Consider the following 24,393-nt stretch of genomic DNA (forward strand, 5'->3'; position numbering starts at 1 on the left):
ATTTGCATCTGTGGAAAGAGTGTTCGTTTAGACACGAACACAAACTCCTTGAGCACAAATGAAATGTTTTTGGAGTGCGGCAGTGGAGGACGCTTGAGTTGATCTGGACTTGCTATTGTTCAATGGGCTTCTGCTGAATTATGAAGTATTTTTGCAGACAGAGCTCTACTGGGGCTTCCAGGAATCAAGCTTCAGTCTGACACACAAACCCACCAGCTTAGAATTCAGCTTATCATTTCTGCATTACTAGAACCAGCACCACTGAAACACTTAAGGGTTAATTCACTCAAAAGCAAATTTAAATATTGGTAATATTATGCAATGCAATCAATGTAGTTAAATATATCTTTTCATTCACATGTGCTTTATATTTGATTTACTATTTTACTACTTTGCTTTGATGTCTTATAATATTGAAAATGAATTTTTTTATAGCAATGGGTGACGCAGTGGTGCCGTCGCCTCACAGCAAGAAGGTCGCTAGGTCGCTGGTTCGATCCTCGGCTCAGTTGGCATTTCTGTGTGGAGTTTGCATGTTCTCCCTGTGTTTCTGTGGATTTTTGCCACAGTCCAAAGACATGCGGTACAGGTGAATTGGGTAGGCTAAATTGTCCGTAGTGTATGAGTGTGTATGTGAATGCTAGAAGTCTAGAAGTCCTCTATTGTTCTCTTCGTATGCGTTGTCCTTGAGGTCCTCAATGGTTGGCATCATCTCTTCACAGTCTTAAATACACATAATATTAAACCAGAAATCAAAAACAATCCTGAAAAGATTTTACCTGGGATTTAAAATTGGAAATCGGAGTCCACCTGATGAATATCTAACAGCAGGGAATTCCTTAACTTTGGTTCTATGCAGCTAAAAGCCCTGCCACCAAATCACTTCAGCTTTCATTCATTCATTCATTTTCTTTTTGGCTTAGTCCCTTTATTAATTCAGTCGTCACAGCGGTATGAACCGCACACTTATCTAGCACATATTTACGCAGCGGATGCCCTTCCAGCCGCAACCCATCCCTGGGAAACATCCACACTCACACTCACACACACTCATACACTACGGACAATTGAGCCCACACAATTCACCTGTACCACATGTCTTTGGACTGAGGGGAAAAACGGAGCACCCGGAGGAAACTCACACGAACGCAGGGAGAACATGCAAACTCCACACAGAAACGCCAACTGACCCAGCCGAGGCTTAAACCAGAAAACTTCTTGCTGTGAGGCGACAGCACTACCTACTGCGTCACTTTGTCGCCCATGACTTCATCTTAGAAATGATAACAGTTCAGAAGATCTCACTTCAGTACTTTGTTGAGATAGTCAAGGGTGAAGTCTTGCAATGTTACATAAATAAATAAAGGCAGGTTGTGAAATATCACTAATATGTGAATTAAACGACAGCATATCATCTAGTTAAATCCCAAGACTTTTAGCATGAGTTATACTGGAGAATTATTAATAGATAGAGTAAAGGATTGAGCTTTGGATAGAACAGACTTAGGGCCCTATCATACACCCGGCGCAATGTCGCGCAAAGCGTGGCGCAATACTTGTTTGCTGGTTTCAGCTTGGCGCAAGAGTCGTTTTGAGGCGTTGCGCCATGCTCTTTAAATAGCTAATGCATTTGCGCTCATATGTGCACCCATAGGCGTTCTGGTCTAAAAAAAGCAGGCGTGTTAGGCGTGTTGCTATTTTGAGAAACTGTAATAGTCTTTTCTTTAGACCAGAACAAACCTGGTCTAAAGTCCGGCGCAGAGTGCGCCTGGCTTACACGCTGCTTAATACACACAAGATGTAGAGCAATATGCAAATATCTTTACATATGAAAAAGAATTAAAATATTAAGGATATATATAGGATATAATAAGGATATATATAGGATATAAATATAAAGAATTAAAATATTACAAAACATATTATTGTCTAGCCTACATGAATTTAAAAACCACTACCTTGAATCCTTCATCTCGGGAGGCTTTTTCAGTTCATTCAATTTGCTTTTGTATAATGTTATTATTATTAGCAGTATTATTTATTATATCCATATTTATATTTGTTTTATTAAAAACAAGCTTAGATTTGTCCACCTGTCAGGTTTTAGACCATATGGGGCATGGCATGTGTATTTGGAAATAACTCAGTATTTTGACCACACTTCGTTATTATTGTTCATTTATTAGTTTGCTGGAAATTAGAACTGAATTTAGAAATAGTTTTGAAACAAATCTTTGCGCTTAACAAACAAATTTAATTATTTATAGGCTAATGGATGTCTGTGTGTAAAGGTTTCCCTATCCACGAGAGCTAAAGCGAAAGTGAACTTACTTTACGCCATGTAAATAGCAAATGTGCTTATGGCGCGATGCAGCTGGCTCTTAAAGGTAATGGGAGATGAGACTCTGATTGGTTTATTCTCAAAACACACCTATAACTCATTAAGAAAATAAACTCAACCCTTTTAGACCATGCGCCTCGGCACAGCAAGATTTTCTAGTCCTTAAATTAGAAAATATGGATTATGAAACACTGTGAAAGCGTTTGTGCCCTGCGCTTTCCGTTTTGCTCATGGACCGTCAAAATAGAGCCCTTAGAGCCAACTAGAAGGGCTTCAGTTTTACTGGCATTTAACTTAGAAAAATTACTTGTATTGGATCACATCAATGGTGCTGCACAGTCTCTGGAGGCCTTAGGATGAGTATGCCCAGGTAGAAAATGAAGTACAAAGAAAACAATTAGCCTAGCTGCTGTTCATAGTGTGTTTCACAGTGAAATCAATATTGTTATGCAGGTATTACTAGGCAAGGCAAGTTTATTTATAAAGCACATTTCATACACAGTGGCAATTCAAAGTGCTTTACATAAACAGGAATAAAATAGACACATTTAGGACATAAAATGCAGACAATAAAAATGATTAAAACAGATAAAAACAATTTAAAATGTGTTAAAATAGGTTATAAAAGAATGAAAAAGAAAACGAAAAAAATAATAATAGTGCAATCTGTCGGACGTAGCACAGTGCTCATACAGTAAAGGCACAGCTAAACAGATGTGTTTTCAGTCTCGATTTGAACATGCCTAATGTTGGAGCACATCTGATCATTTCTGGAAGCTGATTCCAGCAGCGAGGGGCATAGTGGCTGAAAGCTGATTCACCCTGCTTTGACTGAACTGAATTTCTAGTTTATATGATCCTAAAGATCTGAGTGATCTGTTGGGTTTGTATTCAGTGAGCATGTCTGTAATGTATTGAGGTCCTAGGCCATTTAGTGATTTATAGACCAGTAATAATACTTTAAAATCTATTCTGAATGTAACTGGCAGCCAGTGTACAGACCTGAGGACAGGTGTGATGTGCTCTGATTTCCTGCTTCTGGTCAGAATCCTGGCCGCAGCCTTCTGGATGAGCTGCAACTGCCTTTGGGAAGGCCAGTGAGGAGTCCATTACAGTAATCCACCCTGCTGCTGATAAAAGCATGAACAAGTTTCTCTAAGTCTTTACTGGAAACAAAGCATCTAATTCTTGCAATATTTTTGAGATGATAGTATGCTGATTTACTGACTGCTTTGACATGACTGTTGAAACTCAGATCTGACTCCAGAGTCACACCAAGATTCTTGACCTTATTTTTTGTTGTTTGACCCTTAAAGCCAAGGTACGCATTCACCTTGAGAACCTCATCTCTGTTCCCAAACGCAATGACTTCAGTTTTTACTATTATAATTTATGGTAAAATAATAACATAAGATGCATATACTTTATATGTGTGCGTGTATTTTTAAACCTATTGTGTATTTATGCAGTTATATTTATAGTATCCCTATACATTACACTTTATTGAAACCTAATAAAAGTACAGAAACATATAAACAGATTTCACTAAAGAGTGAACATAAGGTTATTAAATGATGACTGAATTGTCACTTTTTGCTGAATAATTCATTTTGAGATGTTTCAAGCAGGTGTTCTGCTCCTAAACACCCCCGTTCTTCTGTTTCTCAGGCTGTTTAGGGGATTTTCATTTAATTCAGTATTTATTAGACACCAGATGAGCCGTAGAGACAGAACTGCGGTGTCTTATATGCTGTTCAAATGAATCAGTAAATAAAGTATTCCCAGATGCTTGTGACTGGCTCTCAGAGCGGGATTATTTTCATATATCATATTCCTGCTATACTTTTAGCAGATGTGAGGCTGTTTGAAAGGTAAACCTTCCGAATGCTTTGTCCAAACGGATGCTGAAGCCCGAAGGGAGAAAAACAATGGATGCAAAGCAAAAGAATGCGATGAAAGATGTTTGGTGAACTGGTTTTATGTATTTGGGATTGAGCTGATAGCATTCATCAGAGAGTTTTGAGCCTCAGGCTAAATTGGTAACTTTGGCCGTCGTTTCACCAGGAACAAAATGCAAGTTGGACTCATAACAAAGGCTTTTTGATTTCATTTCATGTAATGTTCATTGCGCAAGTGTCAGAGAAGCAAATCCGCTGTGAAATGAGTTGTAAATGTTCTCATCGGTGGGCCTTCATCCACCAGCTCTGATGATTGAACACATTTATTCAATGCATTTTCATGTGCTTGTATGAACAACCAGCGATTTGATGATTTCTTGAAGAGATAGTTAGGGTTGGTTATCGTTTGGGGTTATTTTGATACCGGTGATAAATCATTACTTTAACCCTTGTATGGTGTTCAGGTCTGTAAGACACGTTTTCAGTTTTTTTTTTTTTTTTCAAAAGAAAAATTAAACAATGAATAATTTTTTCAACCTGAAATTCATTGGCTTTGGCTTATTTTCTGTGGGGAACATAAATCTCAACAAATTTTCAACGACCGCATAATGTACCTCCCCCCACACATTTACATTACATATAAGGTGTTCGGGTCCACTAGACCCAGGTCTAATAAAAGTCTTAGGCTGCTTTCACACCTGTGAATCGATTCAGTTGTTCCGAAACAGAGATTACAATTGTTACATTGTTGCTCTTTGCTCTTGGAGCGGTTCACTTTCACACTGCAAAGTTTCTAATCGGACCAAAAGAGCTAAAACAAGTCACGTGCGAGGAAACTCTCCTCACATTGGTCAGTGTGTCAGGGTTTATTTTGCAGCGTCCCGCTCAGCTGTCAGGAGAGGTGGTGGTTTGGTGGTGATTGACAGGGTGCGTGCGCGCGACGTGTCTGAGGAGAGATGCGGTGGGGAGGGGTGAGAAGGGTTCGCGACGTAGCCTATTTGAGGACCGGGAGGGAGACGCGAGATTACCGGGAGATCATCCCTCGTTTATGAGTGCATCCGGAGACTCGCGAAACTTCCCGCCATACTCATAATTCTCTCTTCATATAGCCGTATGCCTATTACATATCCATAAAACGCTGTGATATAACCGCGCTCGGATCGCTTTCTCACTGTAATCGAACCGCTCCAGGGTTCGTTTCAATCGAGCTGAGACCACCTCATTCAAGCGATCTCGGAGTGATTACTTTGGCGCGGAACAGAGCGCGATTGCCCTGTTCACATATGCCAAACGAACCGCGCTAACTGGGCAAACAAGACACGTTCCGAAACAAAAGTGTAGGTGTGAAAGCACACTTAAAAGTGTAGGTCCAGTGTCCTTCTTTCTGGTGCTGCTGTTTTCTTCCCCTCCCGCTCTCACACAAAGTTGCAACATTGTTGAAAATTCAACTATCAACACTGTCTGCTCTTACATTCCCGCACATTTTACCCTCTCTTTTGCGGGAACCAAGCTATATTTTCTCATACCCTGTCTCATCTGCGAATTAGGGGCATAGTACTATAAATAAGACTTTGCCAGTGTGGCTCCTTATCACAACTGATCAAGATGCCAAAAGATTATCTGCAGCGAGAACCTTGCAATTGATTGTGGAAGAGAGAGGAGCTTCTGATGATGATGTCCATGACCATGGTGGGAACAATACGAAAAAACTAATCTGTGGGTTTTATTTTTTTCATAACATAAAAAACCAAAAAAACAGAAGCACATTAATTCATCAATATGATCTAACAAAGGCAAAGGGGAAAAATTAACCATGTTTGCTGTGCATATGGCTTGTAATTGGGATTAAGTAAACATTTGTTGAGTAATTTAACATAAAATTGTTTGATAGTGTTAATTTGGAAAGCCAAAAATCTAGCGGTCCACCAGACCCATGGACACTGGCTGAGTAACCAAAATACGAACATCACACAAGGGTTAAAAACGCTACTGATGCCTGAACCTGTACGTTTTAGCCACAAAATTATTCAATAAAAAATATATATAATAATCATTATATTTAAATAATATAAAATAATATATATATATATATATATATATATATATATATATATATATATATATATATATATATATATATATATATATATATATATATATATTTATAATGTTTAAAGTAAACATCAATTCATGTTTTATATATTTGAATTGCATTAGTGTATTTTTTTTGATTATTTGTTTGTTAGCATAAATGCAAGATTTGCATTATGCTATTATCATTACATTAGCTTACTACTAATCTTTGGAGAGGCTGTCATCAAAGTCAGGGAACACCTTTTTTCTGGGTTTAGGGCTTGTGAATACTTTTACATGGACATCAGTGATCTAATGATTTGCCTTAATCTGAATAAGACAATAATATGATTTAGGTGTTTACATGAGTTGCTTTTTGAATGTTATTCTTATTGTTACTTTTATTGTTATTTTACAAGTTTTAGAATGTGTGCTTTGGTTTTGTTCAACACTTTGGTCAGTGCCAAACTAAAGTTAAATGTGCTTTATAAATAAACTTTACTTACTGTTTACAAAAAAAGTATCTTTTGAACAATTGCATTCTTGTGAACCATCAAAGGGGGGAGGGGGGTCAAATTTATATTATTAATATTGTTGGACATTACTATAATACAGATTAGAGCAAACTATATTGCTAGTGTAAACTATATTTAACCCCGCCTGTACACTGTACAGGTAAAAACTATCAGGTAGAAGCTATCATGCATGTTAATGAAGTTGCACCACACACACAATAGAGCGCTCTGATTGGTTTGAACCAAGTCTTTGTCATGATTTAATGCAGCACACTCAGAGACGTCACGATGCACTCGCAGGTACAGACATCTACACACTAAAATACACGCAAGGATCTGTGTGACGCAGCTTCGAAAATTCGTTTCATACCGGAAGAATGAATTTGCTCGAAATAACGAAAGAAAACAACCAATTTTTTCACTTTTTGTGAAATATATGTGTCCTAATAGTGTTTTTAGCAGCGTGGGACACATATAAGACTGTCAACAGCTCGTGTTTTGGTGTTTTATGACCCTTTAAAAGGTCAAACTCCCCCAACCTCCTTTAAGGTTTCTTTTTTTGCTGAACACAAAAGCAGATATTTTGACAAATCGTCACCTTATAATTACAAGGTTCTATCTGACATTTTTTTTGTCAAAATTGAGTAATTGACATATTCATATTAAATGACAACTTATTTAAATTATTGGATTTTTTGTATTAGTTGTTTACATGTTAACATGACTATTTATTTAAAAAAAGAAATGTTAGACACATACTGTTTGCTATGGACTGCAAAAAATTTCAAAATCATTCAGAACGCTGAGAGAACCAAGGTCATGAACTGTTAGAGGGCGACGCAGTGGCACAGTAGGTAGTGCTGTCGCCTCACAGCAAGAAGGTCACTGGTTCGAACCTCGGCTCAGCTCAGTTGAGCTCTGCTCTGGTTTCCCCCACAGTCCAAAGACATGTGGTACAGGCTAAATTGTCCGTAGTGTATGAGTGTGTGTATGAATGAGTGTGGATATTTCCCAGAGATACGGCTGGAAGGGCATCCACTGTGTAAAAATGTGCTGGAAAAGTTGGCGGTTTATTCAGCCGTGGCGACCCCGGATTAATAAAGGGACTGAGGCGACAAGAAAATGAATGAATGAATAAATGAAATGTTAGAAGCTGGTACCTATTGACTTCCATAGTATATTTCCCCTACTGTAGAAGCCAACAACCTTCATTTATATCTTCTTTTTGTGTTCGACAGAAGGAAAAAATTGATAAATGATGAGGTAATTTTCATTTTTAGGCTAACAATCCCTTTAATATGTTACTATGATAGAGCACTGAGATCATTAACCACTGGATTTATGATATTGTTTGTGATTTTATATTTTTTTTAAGATCTCCATTAGTCTCTGGAGTCACTGTGTGGCTAACATCACAATGCTATCACACATGAAAAGAGCTCAGACTTGTAATGTTTGCATGCGCGATGACAGATGTGTTAATGTGGCCACATGTGCCCGCAGATCCACATTAAGGGATTGACTTCAGACGAGAGTTTGCTTTTTCTCTTATTCTTGTGGGTTCTGGGTTTCATGAAGATCTGTTTTCATGCTGAAGTTTATTTGCTTGGCAGTATGATGACAGCGAATGGAGAAATACATCATTGATAAACAGCGTATTCTGAATCACGTCATACCCAGGGGATTAAAACAAATTACAAATGAGGCCTCAATTGTTTCTTCTATACAATAATGAGATTGAAGAAAACAAGACTTTTAGATTCAAGAAATCTTATAGTGAGTTTCAAAAGAGATCTGTATTAAAACCTGTTTGCGCTTAGGAAAAATAATTTTAAAAATAGTTATGAACTTATCTCTCAAATCTGTCTTTGTTTCTTACAAGTTTTCATCCCTCAGTTCTGACTGACTTAAAGGGCCCTATCATACAACCAACACAATGTGGCACGAAGCGCGACACAATTGTTGTTTGCTAGTTTCAGCTTGGCGCAAGAGTCGTTTAGACGTTTTGCATCACGCTGTTTGAATAGCAAATGCATTTGTGCTCATATGTGCGACCATAGATGTTCTGGTCTAAAAATGAAGGTGTATTGAGGCGCATTGCTGGTCCGTTGCTATTTTGAGGAACTTAAATAGAAGGTTAAAATAGATCAGATCAAAGCAGGTCTATTGTCCAGCGAAGAGCGCATTAGTTGTGCGCCTCGCTTACACACTACTTAATACAGACAGGGTGTACAGCAATATGCAAATATCTTTACAAATGAAAAAGAATTTAAATATTAAGGATATATATATAGGATATAATACGAATATATAAAGGATATAAATAAAAAGGATTAAAATATTCCAAAACATATTATTTTCTAGCCTACATAAATATAAAAACCAAACTTTCATGCCTTCTTCATCTCGTTTTTAAATTTTTTTATTTATTCATAACAATTTGCTTTAGTATAATGTTATTATTATTAGCAGTATTATTTATTATATGCATATGTATATTTGTTTTATTAAAAACAACCTTAGATTTGTCCACCTGTCAGGTTTTAGACCATATGGGGCAGCATATGTATTTGGAAATAACTCAGGTTTTTGAACACACTTCATTATTATTGTTCATTTATTTGTTTGAAAAAAATTAAAACTGAATTTAGAAATAGTTTTGAAACAAATCTTTGCGCTAAACAAACGAAATTAATTATTTATAGGCTAATTGATGTCTGTGCGTACAAGGTTTCGATATCCAAGAGAGCGAAAGTGAAAGTTGATAATGAGAAGGCTTTATCTCTCATTCTCGGGCTGTAGATGCTCTGTTTAACTGCTTTCTTGCTAGTGAAAAGCTCAGTTTTTCCACTTAAATAGTCCATCATGTAAACAGCAAATGCGCTATGGCACGACACAACTGACTCTTCAAGAGTTCACACTTAGCTAATGATTTATAAAAGCTTGTTTGGCATGCTCCTCGAGCCCGGGGCTTCCTCCCGTTGGCAGAGCAAGAGGGGAGCCTGAGCTCGGTGGACCTCAGAACTCCCCTGCTGCGGTAGCTACAGGAAAACAAGGGATTAGACAAAGCTTGATTGTTATGTATGTTGAATGTCTTTGGATGGTGGGAGGAAACCGGAGAACCCGGGGAAAACCCACGCGGACACGGGGAGAACATACAAACTCCTCACAGAAACACCCGCCGGTACTGTGGAACCAGGGCTGGCAGTGTTCTTGCTGTGGGGCTCACAGTGCTAACCACTGGGCTGCCGTGCCGCCCAATCAGAGGTAAAGGAGGAGAATAGGGGAGGAGGGGGGTTTCTTCCAAACGAAGATAAAGTGAACTGAAAACTGTGGCTATTTATAGTAGCTTAGGGCTCACATGATTGGAAGATGGTGATTAGCAAATGCGAGACCGGCCGTGATAAATCATAAGCACGTGATCCTCTCGAAATTAGTTTATGAATAAACTTCACTTAAAGGGAATGGGAGATGAGACTCGGATTGGTTTATTCTCAAACACACCTATAACTCATTAAGAAAGTAAGCTCAACCATTTTAGACCATGCGCTACGGCGCAAAGCAGATTTTTCCATCCCTAAATTAGCAAAAGTGGATTCAGACACGTTCTAATTGCTTTTGCCCTCTGCGCTTTGCACTTTGCACATGGATCGTTAAAATAGAGCCCACAGGTGCAGTAGGGGATCTTCCACAATGCTAACAGCTTAGCATAAATCTCTGAATCACAGTCCCTCCCCTGCGGTTGTTGCTAGAGCGGATACGTTTGCGGCCGGAAGGTAACGCAAATTATTTCTATTCTTTATTAAATTTCTCATTTGTTGAATTTTATTAACGTCAACCCCACCCCAACTCTAAACCCAACCGTCACAGTAATGTAAAAACTGTTGTTGTACCGAGTATTAGTTATGTTATCTATTAAATAACCCAATAAAATGTATTTTTAACGCCTACCCCCACCCCAACCCTTAACCCAACCCTCAAAGTACTGTAAAAATATCAATTATTGTTATACAGTGTCATAAAAAATGCTGCTTTATTAATGTGCATATCGCACTTCCGGCCGGCCGCATATCCAATCTAGACTTTACCCTCCCCTGCCATCCAGAGCCACGCCTCCTGAAACAGGAGCACGCAAACCTCAAAAATGACAGCAGAACCCTCTCTCATGTGTTAAAAGCGACTAGTGCTTGTCTGGCGGTGACCACTCATTACTAAGCCAAATTGACATGCTATTTCAGAGTGAATATTCAGAGTAGCATGGTAAACAATATTCTGACAGCGTCACAGGTCGTCATTGTTCAAAAATGAACCAATGTGAAGTGAATATAAAACCATCTTCACCTCAGTAAAGCAGGCGGAATATCGCTATTTACTTGTGTTTTGTTGTTAAACTAAATAAAATCTACATTATCGATTCTGTAAATGGACCTTATGACACTAAAAATAGTCTTATCAAATTTTATTTTTAATTTCATGTGTTTTAGATGAACAGCTGTTTTGACCTATTTAAATTCTATTTAAAGATTATTTACATTTTTTGTGTCTCATTTATGTAAGAAAAAGGGAAAATGTACTTTTACATTTATTAATTTTCAGCATCAAAAGTCAACAGATCCGAGATAAAGGTCCCACAATGCAATTCATAACAGTAAATAAGAGCAAATTACCTGTAAATTTGAAAAAAATGGAAACTGTTAATTGATGGATATTTTTATAATGTCGATCTAACTAGTGTCTCAGGCATACCCGTCCACACGAATTCATTTTCATTTAAAAAATGCATATTTTTTTCTTAAGATGGTGTTTTTTAGGTAAAAAAGCTGCTTAATGTTAAAGTCCCTTTACAGTAAGTTCCTTTAAGCCAAGCAGTGCCTCGCGTTTCTTTCATACAAATTACAAAACCAGAAAACTTTTGTTTTCAAGCGTAGTTAGTTCAATTAAAAGTAGAGATTTCAAGCTTTATCTGGATATGTTTCTTATGTCTGTGAAGCAAGGATTGACTGAGATTTCAGTGTGTTTGTTGAAACAACTGTCCTTAAAGCACACGTCTGCTCCAAACTTCTCCCCTAGAGAATCTTCAGTCTATAGCAATCGATGATTGGCTCCTGTACTAGTAGGCGGGGCTTCATTTGCCATATTGACCGTTACATTCATTGACATGTCTTGTGTATTCTATAGTCTTTATTTGTGGTGATGTAGCCTCAGATTGTTATTTGCTCAGATCAAATGATTTTCTAATGTTTTTCACTTACTGTATATCAATAATGAATTCATTTGCATCTATTTTGTTTCTCTTAAGAAGTTGGTTAAATCTGAGACAAGTACAAGTTGACTCAGGTGACTTTTGTGGGTGTTAATTAAGTCAAATTAAATTATATTTAAATAGATTAAAACTTTTTACTTCCGAACAGATGTTATCTGCATTTTCTCCTTTATTTTCTTTTATTGCTTTGTTTCTTTTTCACAGTGTTGAGACTTGCAGAAATCCTAATTGAGACCTTCATTAAATCTCCTGGAAATAGCGTGAAAAGCAATATCCAAGCAGTATATTTCCTTTGGGTACATTTCAAATGTGTTTATTGACGATGCTTTCATAAATCATCAAAGTTATTAAATAATTATGAAGACATCCGTCTTTAAAAGGATGTCCCACAACAACAGGACAATATAAAGAATGTATTCAGATAATAAATGTGATGTTTATAGCAGTAGTATATTTCATCCTTGTGCTTGTTTTAATTAAAATAAGCATGTTTTGTTTCAAAAGTCGATCAGTTGTTTTGGGTAATGTTTATTGGGCTGTAAAAAGCAATGTTCAATTGTGGTTTTGAGTTTAATTGTAATTCTTAAAAAAATGTTGTTGCTTATAGCATGCCCTGATATGCCCATAATTCGTTCATTCATTTACCTTTGGCTTAGTCCTTTTATTCATCAGGGGTCAACATATGTTTTACACAGCGGATGCCCAGCACTGGGAAACCAACCAAACCAAACCATAACCAACCAAACCCAGCCAAACCAACCCAAACCAAACCAAACCAACCCCAACCAAACCAAACCAGCCAAATCACCCAACCAACCACCATCCAACTAACCAACCACCCATCCAACCAACCAACCAGCCATCCACCCACCCACATACCAAACCGAACCAAACCAAACCAAACCAAACCAGCCAACCAACCAACCCAAGCCAAACAACCCCAAATCAAACCAACCCCAACCAACCCAACCACACCAAAACCAGCCAAATCACCCAACCAACCACCCATTCACCCACCGACCCAACTAACCAACCAATCAAACTAACCCAACTTAAACCAAACCCAAACCAACCTAATTCAAACCAAACCCAAACCAAACCAAACCAACCCAACCAACCCAAGCCAAACCACCCCAAACCAAACCAACCCCAACCAACCCAACTCAAACCAAGCCAAACCACACCAAACCAACCCCAACCAACCACCCATCCACCCACCTACCCAACTAACTAACCAATCAAACCAACCCAACTCAAACCAAACCAAACCAACCCAACTTAAACCAAACCCGAACCAAACCAAACCAACCAACCAACCAACCCAAGCCAAACCACCCCAAACCAAACATACCTCAACCAATCCAACCTAAACCTAACCAAGCCAAACCTACTCAACTTAAACCAAACCCAAACCAAACCAAACCAACCTAAGTCAAATCAAACCAAACCAAACCAACCCAACTTAAACCAAACCATACCAAACTAAACCCAAACCAACCCAGCTCAAACCAAACCAAAACCAAACCCAAATTAAACCAAAATAAAACAAACCCACCAAACCAAACCAAACCAAATCAAACCAAAACCAAACCCAAATTAAACCAAACCAAAACAAACCAACCAAACCAATTTAACATTTTTACATTTGGGTCTGGATCACCTATCCAGTTCACCTACACCTCATGTGTTAAGAATGTGGGGGAAACCGGAGCACCTGAAGGGAAACCCATGCCAACATGGGGAGAACCTGCAAACTCCACACAGAAATGCCAACTGACCCAGCCGTGACTCGAACCAGCGATCTTCTTGCTGTGAGGCCACAGTGCTAACCACTGAGCCACTGTGCTGCCCATAATGTGTGTTTTTAATGCTCATTTAAATGTTTTGTGGTAACCGTTATGAAATCATGTGACACCTTGACCTTTGGCCTCTTAACCCCCTCAGGTGTGTTTCATTTCTGTTCTGTCACAGTTGAGTGGGTTTCTGGATCTCAGGTGTATTCTGTGACCCGTTAAAGTGAGGTTATTGTGGAATATTTCATATTTCGGTCTGGTCCAAGGGTGTAACACTCCTCGAGAGCTCAAGCTTAAGACCTGGCAGGAGATTCTGCCTTGCCATGGGATCTCATTACATCAACCTCTGAATATTTCCATGGATTATCACACTCCAAGTCAACAGTTCTCCCATCAGACTGCTGTTATTTGGTTTATTCCTGTGAGTCATTTAGAAATTCTATACTGGGTTTTGGGGCGGCACGGTGGCTCAGTGGTTAGCACTGTGGCCTCACAACAAAATGGTTGACTGGGTCAGTTGGCATTTCTGTGTGGAGTTTGCATGTTCTCCCGTGTTGCTATGTCATTGCTTTGGCTGTCATGCAGTTAACGTAGTTTGCAAAGTGAAGTTTATTTATAAACTAATTTCGAGAGGATCCCGAGCTTATAATTGCTTGCAGCCGGCCCTGCAGTTCCATATCACAGCCATCTTAATTTTGAAGAATTCCCCCTTCCACCCCTACTCCTCCTCCTTTCCTAGATGGTTGGCATGATGGCTCAGTGGTTAGCACTGTTGCCTCACAGCAAGAACGTCACTGGTTTCAGTCCTTACCAAGTCAGTTGACGTTTCTGTGCAGAGTTAACATGTTCTCCCTGTGCTCACGTCGGTTTTCCCCGGGTTCCCCGGTTTCCTCCCACTGTTCAAAAACATGTAATTTAAGTTAATTGACTAATCAGCACCATAGACATGCTCCTAGTAAGTAGTTATCTCTTAAGAGCGATCACTATCTGTTCATTAGCTACTACAGCAGGGGAGTTCTCGAGATCTACCTGAGCTCAAACTCCCCTCTCACCTTGCAATTGGGAGGGAGCCCTGGGCTCGAGGATCTTATGAGCCCAGGGCTCTCTCCTGAGACAGCATGCTAAACAAGCTTTATAACCAATCATCAGCTAAGTGTGAACTCTTAAAAGTGTTTTGAGCAGTGTTGGGGTTAATGCGTTAAAAGTAATGTGCGTTATGTAATAATATTACTTTTTTAAAGTAACGAGTGATGTAACGCAATACTTTTAAAAATAAGTAATATTATTTGAGCTACTTTTTCAAAAATGTAGCGCAAGTTACTTTCTACCTTGCTTAATTGGCTTTTACTAAATATATTGCAGAATAAAAATGACCGTAGTCAGGTTGAATCACACACTCAATGAGAGAGCGTGCTCCGAGGGAACAGACAGTCGGCTCGCACTCATCACCATCATCATCATCATCAGGTCTCTTTTGTCACAGCAGACGAGTCATTGTACGGTTCTAATAGCTGAAACTACTAACTGGTATGGGTTTATTTCAAGTCAGAAGGGTTATCTGGTATTACAACGCGGGGAAGCGATCACAAATTGAGGAGCGGGGAAGGGAGTTGGGGTGGAGCCACAACACGAGGAAACCTTCACAAACTGAGGAGCGATCACAAACTGAGGAGCGGGAAAGGGGGTGTGGTGGAGCGACGACGCGGGGAAGCCTTCACAAACTGAGGAGCGATCACAAACCGAAAGCGGCAAGAGCGTCAAAGTAGCCAGAAGTCATTCATTTTTAATGAGAACCGGCGGCGAGAAACAGCACGGCGCGTCTTCTCCTGTGTGGGTGTTGAGGAGAGTTGAAATCAAGTCAACTTTATGGTATGAGCTATGATGCGCTTCGGCGGCAAACAATAAGAATGAAGTAGTCCACCGCTTAAGAGGAGTTTAAAGAACACAGACCTGTGAACTTTGGTTCTGACCACAGTTGTTCCCAAGGGTTTGATTATTGCGGTTGCCGACTTTTTAATTGTTGAAAATCGCGTCAACGTGGGGCCCCCTAATCACGCGGGGCCCCCACCGCAGTGCATGCCCTGCGGGCCCGTCCGCTATGCCACTGGTAGTGTATCTAAAATCAGGAAATTAATTTCATTAAAGTGTACATATTAATATTAATGAAATCTACAAGGCCACAAAATGACTTTTTACAGTGTAGACCATCTAACCCCAGAACCTCTCAGTGAAAGTAACCACACTTAGCTCTTTTACAATATCTCAATTTCATGGGAATATTGGAATCTTCATCTACACTGTAAACCCAAATGCTCAAAATAATGAAACTGATTAAGTAGTATAAACTCAATTGTCTAAAGTAGTTCTACTAACTTAAATAGTTTGAGTTTGTGTGACTTTTTTATAGGTTTTGAGTGAATTGAACGTATTATTTTTGATTAACTGGAACAACTTGCTCTAAGTAAATTTTTATTTAGGAGTATAATTTAACTTTTACTTTATTTTACTTGTTAATGTCAATGTAAATTGTATTTATATAGCATTAGTAAACACAACAAACGGTTGAAGAATGTGCTGTGAAAAAAAATCACAAAGAGAAAGATATAAAATAAGGCTTTTTTATAATATCTGTGTGATTCTGTGAGTGATTGTCATGCAGTTGTTTTAGTGCATTTTAGTTTTAAAACGGCGTTTTAGAATGAAAACGATCCGCGTCCACACTCGCGTTTTACCCAGCGTTTCTGAACTGCTCTCCGTCCACACCAAAACGCCGAAAACGCACATCACGTGACTACACACACACACTTTGGCAATCGCTGGAGCCCATCTACCCAGATGAGAGCTCTGCTAGTCGGACTTCTCATCAAGCATCTACCGCTGGATCTAATCTCACTATATTTATTAAACGTGATATTTCATTCATCTTGTTGTCTTTATCTAACGACATATTCCCTGACTTTGGTCATTGGAATCTATTACTTGTTCTCAGGTAACGTGTTTTGGCTGAGCGCAAAGATAGGCTAGGTTAATGATTAATGTAAGCACGTACATTCTGTATATTGACTGATCGCCTTTATTTCCTATAATGTATAAACTTATTGTATGTTATACTTTTGTAATGGCCATTATCGATTATTAAAACTGATATTCAGCAAAAGAGAGGGTGTGTTTCGTATTTTCACTGAAAATGAAAGGAGGCAGTTGTTATCGGCTCCGTTTTGTTATAAATATTCACACAGTGAAGATGACGCTCATGCAGCACGACGCCTTAACATGTCTGCTGTCTAAGTTGTTAATATTAAAATGAAAATAGGCAGTTCCTTATATCATGTTTACATTTTATTGTTGAGAAAGTGAAACAACGTAGCCAGGGTGATGTGAATGAGGTTATAAAGTACACTGTTCCCTTTGAAGATTTACCCGTGTCCTCGGTACTCTGTTTTCCATATCAAACTGAGAAGAAGAGACTGCAGCCTTGATCAAACTTGCGAAGTCTGAACTTACACGGAGAGAATGCAGGACTGAACTGTGTGTGTTAGGCTACTTAATATTGAGGAAAAGCCCCAATCAGAGAGGCGAATGTCTGCAGCCCCGCCTCCGTTTTCAGATGTCTCCGTTTTCCATCATCCACACTGAGACGGAGCAGCAGCGTTTCAGAATGAAAACAGCCTCTCCAGCGTTTTCGAAACGCTCCATTTTCGGCGCTCGAGAACTCCGGCGTAGTGTGGACGGTTGGCGTAACCGTAGCAAAACTTATGCGTTTTCAAACTATAACGCATTAGTGTAAATGGGGCCTTAGTAGTTGTCAGGGCTTTGATATACCTGTTTTTAAAATGGTACTTAGTAAATGTTAGTCTGCAAATCATCGCAGTGCAGCGTTCACCTTGTTGCCGTGTGCTATGTGTGCTTTCTTAATAGCCAAGTCAGAAAGCCCTGAGCCTTTAGGATTTTCCTGTCTCTGTCTGTGGGATTTTCTGTTAATCTTTCGCCTGGCACAATCATTAAGTCTAATTACTTATAAAAGTGATAGCACACCTCTTCTCAACAGGCTGAACGATTTGAGGCGTTCTCCATGCGGCGAGCTAAACGGAGGTCTTTAGTCGAGACTCGGCATTACTAATCCATCTTCCAATTATCAGATAAGAGGACAAGCAGATGTGTAAGATGATAGAGGAACTCATTTCTGTGCAAGAGGAGAGCCGTGACCTGATTTCTCCCAAGAAGCATGTGAAAACTGTGCTTTGTCCTTGACGAGATGGGCACGAGTTCGCTGCAGCTGAATTCATGTGTAGTCAGCCAAGCTCTGGAAAATGATTTGGCCTGTTGCTGTGTCCTCCTTCAACACCCCCCTCCCCCCTTTGTCGTTCTTGCCGTTCTTTTGTCTGTCTTTCAATAGTGAAAAGCCATATTGGATGTGTTTCCCTGCTGCCTCAGCATTGAAAATTAAAATGTGCATGTAAATAAAATCATGCATATGTGCTCCAGGCAGTTGGTGCCTCCTTTAAAAATCAAATGGGGTCAAAAGGGTTTTTCACGCATGAATGTGTCTTATGTCATGATTTTCAAAAGACACCCTTAAAGTCTGCATGAACTGAAAGTTTCCTTTTTTTTATGACACTGTGATGTTTGAGTTATTAGTTTTTTTAAATGGTATTTTTCATTATAATTTTTGCAGACAAAAAAACAAAGAACAAACAGACAAACCCATAATGAAACGATAATCTGTGCACAATGTAAAATAAAACATGAAACAAGAGAAAATGGTGACATACAGGACATATATGACCTACAAAAAGACACAGCAATGGATATAAAGAGAGAGAAAGAAACTTATAAGTCTTCAGAAATGAAACAACACGTATTAGCCTTTATGGTGTTTAAAAAAAAAAAGACTGGATCCCACATTTTATCAAATTTTGCTGAGTTCCCAGAGGTGGTATATCTAATTCTTTCCAAATGTAAAGTGGAGGTGAGTCCAAGAAGTCAGTCAGGAAAAAAAGGCCTAACAATTTTCTTCAAAAAACAAAGGATAACGTTTTTAGCTATGATCGTGCCATATTGAACAGGTAACCGTACATTTCCATTGAGAGTCTCCAGAAAATATGACCACCCAAAAATTGCTATCATTGCATCAGGGAGTAAAAAAAACACACTCGTAAACTTTAGCAAAGAACTGAAATATTTCTAACCAAAAATTCTGAATTTAAACACAGGACCAAAAAAGATTTGCTGAGGTATCCTCTGCAGCTTTACACTTGTCGTATGTGGGGGAAACCGATGAATATAATTTATTAGGCTTTGTTATAGAATAGTGAAGTCTGTGTAATACTTTGTACTGAATAGGGTGGTGTCTTGAACATGTGAACTGAAAGTTACTGAAACGTTTATTTGAGTGTGCTGTTGTACTTTCAGCTGAAACTGAATATTGAGTAATATTTCTCGCAGAAATCTACCAATATAACTTTGATTGAAGATTACCAAAATGAACTTTGTGTTTAAGTGGATTAATTTGCACAGACTAATTGCTCACCTTGCACTTTCTCCCTAAAGACATATGCCATAGTTGAATTGGGTAAGCGTAATTGTCCATAGTGTATGTTTGTGAATGAGTGTATGGATGTTTCCCTGTGATGGGTTGCTGGATAAGTTGGCAGTTCATTCTGCTGTGGCAACCCCTGATTAATAAAGGGACTAAGCCGAAAAAAAGTAATGAATGAATAATTCTTCATTTAAATAATAACAATGTTCGCTAAACTGTAAAACCCAATAAGTTAAGTTAACTCAAACCATTCGAGGAAACTGATTGCAACAAACCATTTGAGTTCAAAAACTATTTCTAATGAGTACAGTGAACTTAATCCATTTGAGTAAATAAATCAATTTGAGCTCAGTAAAACCCAATAAATGAAGAGAACTCAAACAATCTGAGAACTGTAAAACCCATTAAGTTAAAGCAACTCAAACCATTTGAGGAAACCGATTGCTACAAAACATTTGAGTTAAAAAAACAACAACTAATCTATAGGAGTACTGTGAAATTACTCCATTTAAGATGAAGTAATGAGGTGTTTAATTAACGAGTAGAATGAGTAGTGAGTAATGAGTAGAATTAACTTTCAGTAAATTTTGAGTTCATTCATTCATTCATTCATTCATTTTCTTGTTGACTTAGTCCCTTTATTAATCCGGGGTCGCCACAGCGGAATGAACCGCCAACTTATCCAGCAAGTTTTTACACAGCGGATGCCCTTCCAGCTGCAACCCATCTCTGGGAAACATCCATACACTCATTCATACCCACACTTATACACTACGGACACTTTAGCCTACCCAATTCACCTGTACCGCATGTCTTTGGACTGTTGGGGAAACCGGAGCACCCGAAGGAAACCCATGCGAACACAGGGAGAACATGCAAACTCCACACAGAAATGTCAACTGAGCCGAGGTTCAAACCAGCGACCCAGCGACCTTCTTGCTGTGAGGTGACAGCACTACCTACTGCGCCACTGCCTCGCTTAAATTTTGATTTAACTACACTAATTTCATTTGATAAAGTTGACTGTTGGCTTTTACCATTGTAAATATTGATTTCGGGCGACACGGTTGGTTAGTGGTTAGCACTGTCCCCTTACAGCAAGGAGGTCACTGGTTCAAGTCTGCTGCGTTTTACACAACAGATGTCCTACCAGCTGCAACCCAGCACTGGGAAACTAACCAAACCAAACCATAACCAACCAAACCCAGCCAAACCAACCCAGACCAAACCACCCCGAACCACATCAAACCAAACCATAACCTACCAAACCAACCCAGATCGAACCGAACCATAACCAACCAAACCCAGCCAAACCAACCGACACCAAATTAAACTAAACCAACCCCAACCCAACCCAACCAAAGCAAACCAGCCAAATCACCCCTGATGAATAAAGGGACTAAGCCGAAAAGAAAATGAATGAATGAATGATATTGATTTCACACAGACATTAAAAGGCCATTAAGTGTAACAAATGTATGTATACTGTACCATAAAATATGTATTTAGACCAAGTTAAAATTAATTAACTTTATATTGGCATATTTTTTATTGTTTATACTGTGCCACTGTCTTTCAAATCACTGTTTTTCCCATTCTTTAATTGTTTTAAATATAATCAAATTTACCATAATCAAATATATTAAGTACAAACAAGTTAGTTCTTTAATTGTTGAATTGTTTAAATAAATATTGTTAATTTATTTTCATAAAAGTTATTTTGAAAATGTGTTTTTATTATGAAAATCATATAAGATTTATTTTTAATTTTAAATGAAATAAAAAATATTACATTTTAAATTATTTTCAAAACAATTATATATAAACACTTTTAAGTAACATATAAAAATGACTTTTATATAGTCATTGAATTTGGTTTTTAATAATACAACCATTTAATTTTAACCAATAACCTATTCAGGCGGTTCATTCTGCTGTGATTAATACCCCTGATTATTAAAGGGACTAAGCTGAAAAGAAAATAAATGAATGAATGAATGAATGAACGAATAAATGAATGAATGTATGAATGAATGAATGAATGAATAACTCATTCATTCATTTTCTTATCGGCTTAATCTTTTTATTAATCAGGGGTCGCCACAACAAATGAACCACCAACTTATCCAGCACATGTTTTACATAGCAGATGCCCTTAAGGTGCAACCCAGTACTGGGAAACATCCATTATTTACACACATCATTCTCACACATATATAGCCAATTCAGTTCACACAATTCACCTATAGCACTTGTATTTGGACTGTGCGGGAAGCCCACACCAACATGGGGAGAACATGCAAACGCCACACAAAAATGCCAACTGACCCAGCCGGGACTCGAACCAGTGACCTTCTTGCTATGAGGCCCTAATTGATCATTTATTTTCAGAATTTTTTTTTTTTTTTTGAAAAATGTCTTTTTTTATTATGATTTCAATGTGTAAAATCACTATTGTAAATGTAATGTGATGCAAACAAAATGATTGATCATACATTCATTTAAATGATTAAATTATTTACTATTTTTAAAAATTTATCAGAAAAAAAAATATTTTTATGCATTCATTATATTTAGTTTTCAATAATATAGCAATTTTATTTGAACCAATAACTAAATATTTATATTATTTTTAAAATAACACACCATAAACATTGAGTTTGGATGTAAGTTTCAAAGTTTATCAGTGAATAAAATCTTTAGTTTTAGTATTTTTAACAATACTGGCTTAATGACTTATTAATAGTGCATATACTGTACAGCACACATTATACACTCTGCATGTACACTAAATTGGTGTGTAGCAATGAACATGAAGTATTCAAAACTATAAAGGGAACAATTACCAGCTTTCAGGTTTGAAATGACATGAGTAAATATGGACAGCATTTTCATGTTTGCTTGAATATTCCTTTAAATCCTCTGCTTGAAAGAGAAGCCCCTGGCGTTGTTTTTATTCTGTCCACCCCTGCCGTTTACCTTTCAACTTTTCTATCTTGTGAGAACACAAAGCATTAAGTGACCACGAGAAACAACAGCGCCCTGCTGTGTCTTTTCCCACTAGTGACTGATGATTTGATTAGTTTTTATGCTTGTGGCTTTGCCGCAGTCGTCTTCCCACAGCATGAAAGGTAGAATTATTTGACTTTTTTCCTCCTTTGTGCAAAGAATTGGTAATCTTTCGCTCTGTTTAGTCTCTGCTCGTGTGAATAATTGAAAAGTAAATTAGAAAATGTTCATCGAAGCATTTCAATACTGGGTCTGTAAAGAAATATTTAACCTTGCCTGTCATTGTTAACCTCTCTTTAAGCCATGTGTGTTTTATTAGTATTATAGTGGTTGTAGTGGTCAGTTGATGATTAAATGAGACGATTCAGAATAATGAATAGGGATGACAAGATGATATGATGGTAATGGTTTAAATCTACTCAAAAATCAAGAATTGCTATTTTGTGCAGATGCTGAAAACTGGTCAAAAATAAAACAAGAATCATAAAAGTAGTCAGAATCCTTTTTTGTCATTAAATACCAGATACACAACAACATTTGAAAGTACTACTCCCTAGGGTTTGTTTAAAAAACATTAGAAGATAAAAAAAGAACAACAACTAACCACCCACCCAGCCACACAGCCCAACCAACCAATTACACACCCACCTACCAAAACAATTAACCAATCAACCATGCAACGCACCAACCAACCACCCAACCAATCAAACCAACGAAACACCGATCCAAACAACCCACCACCCAAGCAGTTACCCATCCCAACCTGCCACAAACCAACCACCCACTCAACCAGCAATCTAACCAACCAACCAACCAACCCAACCCAACCACCCACCCACCCAACCAACCATCAATCCAACCAACCAACCATCCATCTACCCACCCACCCACCCAACCAACCAACCCACATACCCACCCACCCACCCACCCAACCAACCAACCAACCAACCATCCGTCTACCCACCCACCCACGCAACCAACCAATCATCAATCCAACCAACCAACCAACCAACCATCCACCCACCCACACAACCAACCATCAATCCAACCAACCAACTATCCATCTACCCACCCACCCAACCAACCATCAATCCAACCAACCAACCATCCATCTACCCACCCACCCAACCAACCAACCCACATACCCACCCACCCACCCAACCAACCAACCCACCCACCCAACCAACCAACCAACCAACCAACCAACCATCCGTCTACCCACCCACCCACGCAACCAACCAATCATCAATCCAACCAACCAACCAACCAACCAACCAACCAACCAACCAACCAACCAACCAACCAACCAACCAACCATCCACCCACCCACACAACCAACCATCAATCCAACCAACCAACTATCCATCTACCCACCCACCCAACCAACCAACCCACATACCCACCCACCCACCCAACCAACCCACCCACCCAACCAACCAACCAACCATCCGTCTACCCACCCACCCACCCACGCAACCAACCAACCATCAATCCAACCAACCAACTATCCACCTACATAGTAAACACAGCTCAACCAAACTACCCAACCAACCAACCATACACTCACCCACCTACCCAACCAACCAACCTACCTAAACATCCACCCAACCAACCACCAATCCAACTAGCCAACCATCCAACCCATCACCAACCCACCAAACCTACCATCAATCCAACCAACCAACCAACCAACCAACCAACCAACCAACCAACCAACCAACCAACCAACCAACCAACCAACCAACCAACCAACCAACCAACCAACCAACCAACCAACCAACCAACCAACCAACCATCCACCCACCCACACAACCAACCATCAATCCAACCAACCAACTATCCACCCACTTAGTCAACACAACCCAACCAAACCACCCATCCAACCATGCAACCAAACAACCATCCACCCACCTACCCAACCAACCAACAGTTAATTTTCCTCTGGGTTTGTTCCTTTATTCA

General features: G+C 38.8%; 1 protein-coding gene across 4 annotated transcripts in view; it reads left to right on the plus strand.

Annotated features, from left to right (window-relative positions):
* Positions 1–24,393, plus strand: part of adam12a (ADAM metallopeptidase domain 12a) — a 251,967-nt gene that overhangs the window by 87,802 nt on the left and 139,772 nt on the right. The gene's annotated exons all lie outside the window — the stretch shown is intronic.

This window comes from Danio rerio, chromosome 12 (assembly GCF_049306965.1).
Source record: "Danio rerio strain Tuebingen ecotype United States chromosome 12, GRCz12tu, whole genome shotgun sequence".
NCBI classification, from domain to species: Eukaryota; Metazoa; Chordata; class Actinopteri; order Cypriniformes; family Danionidae; genus Danio; species Danio rerio.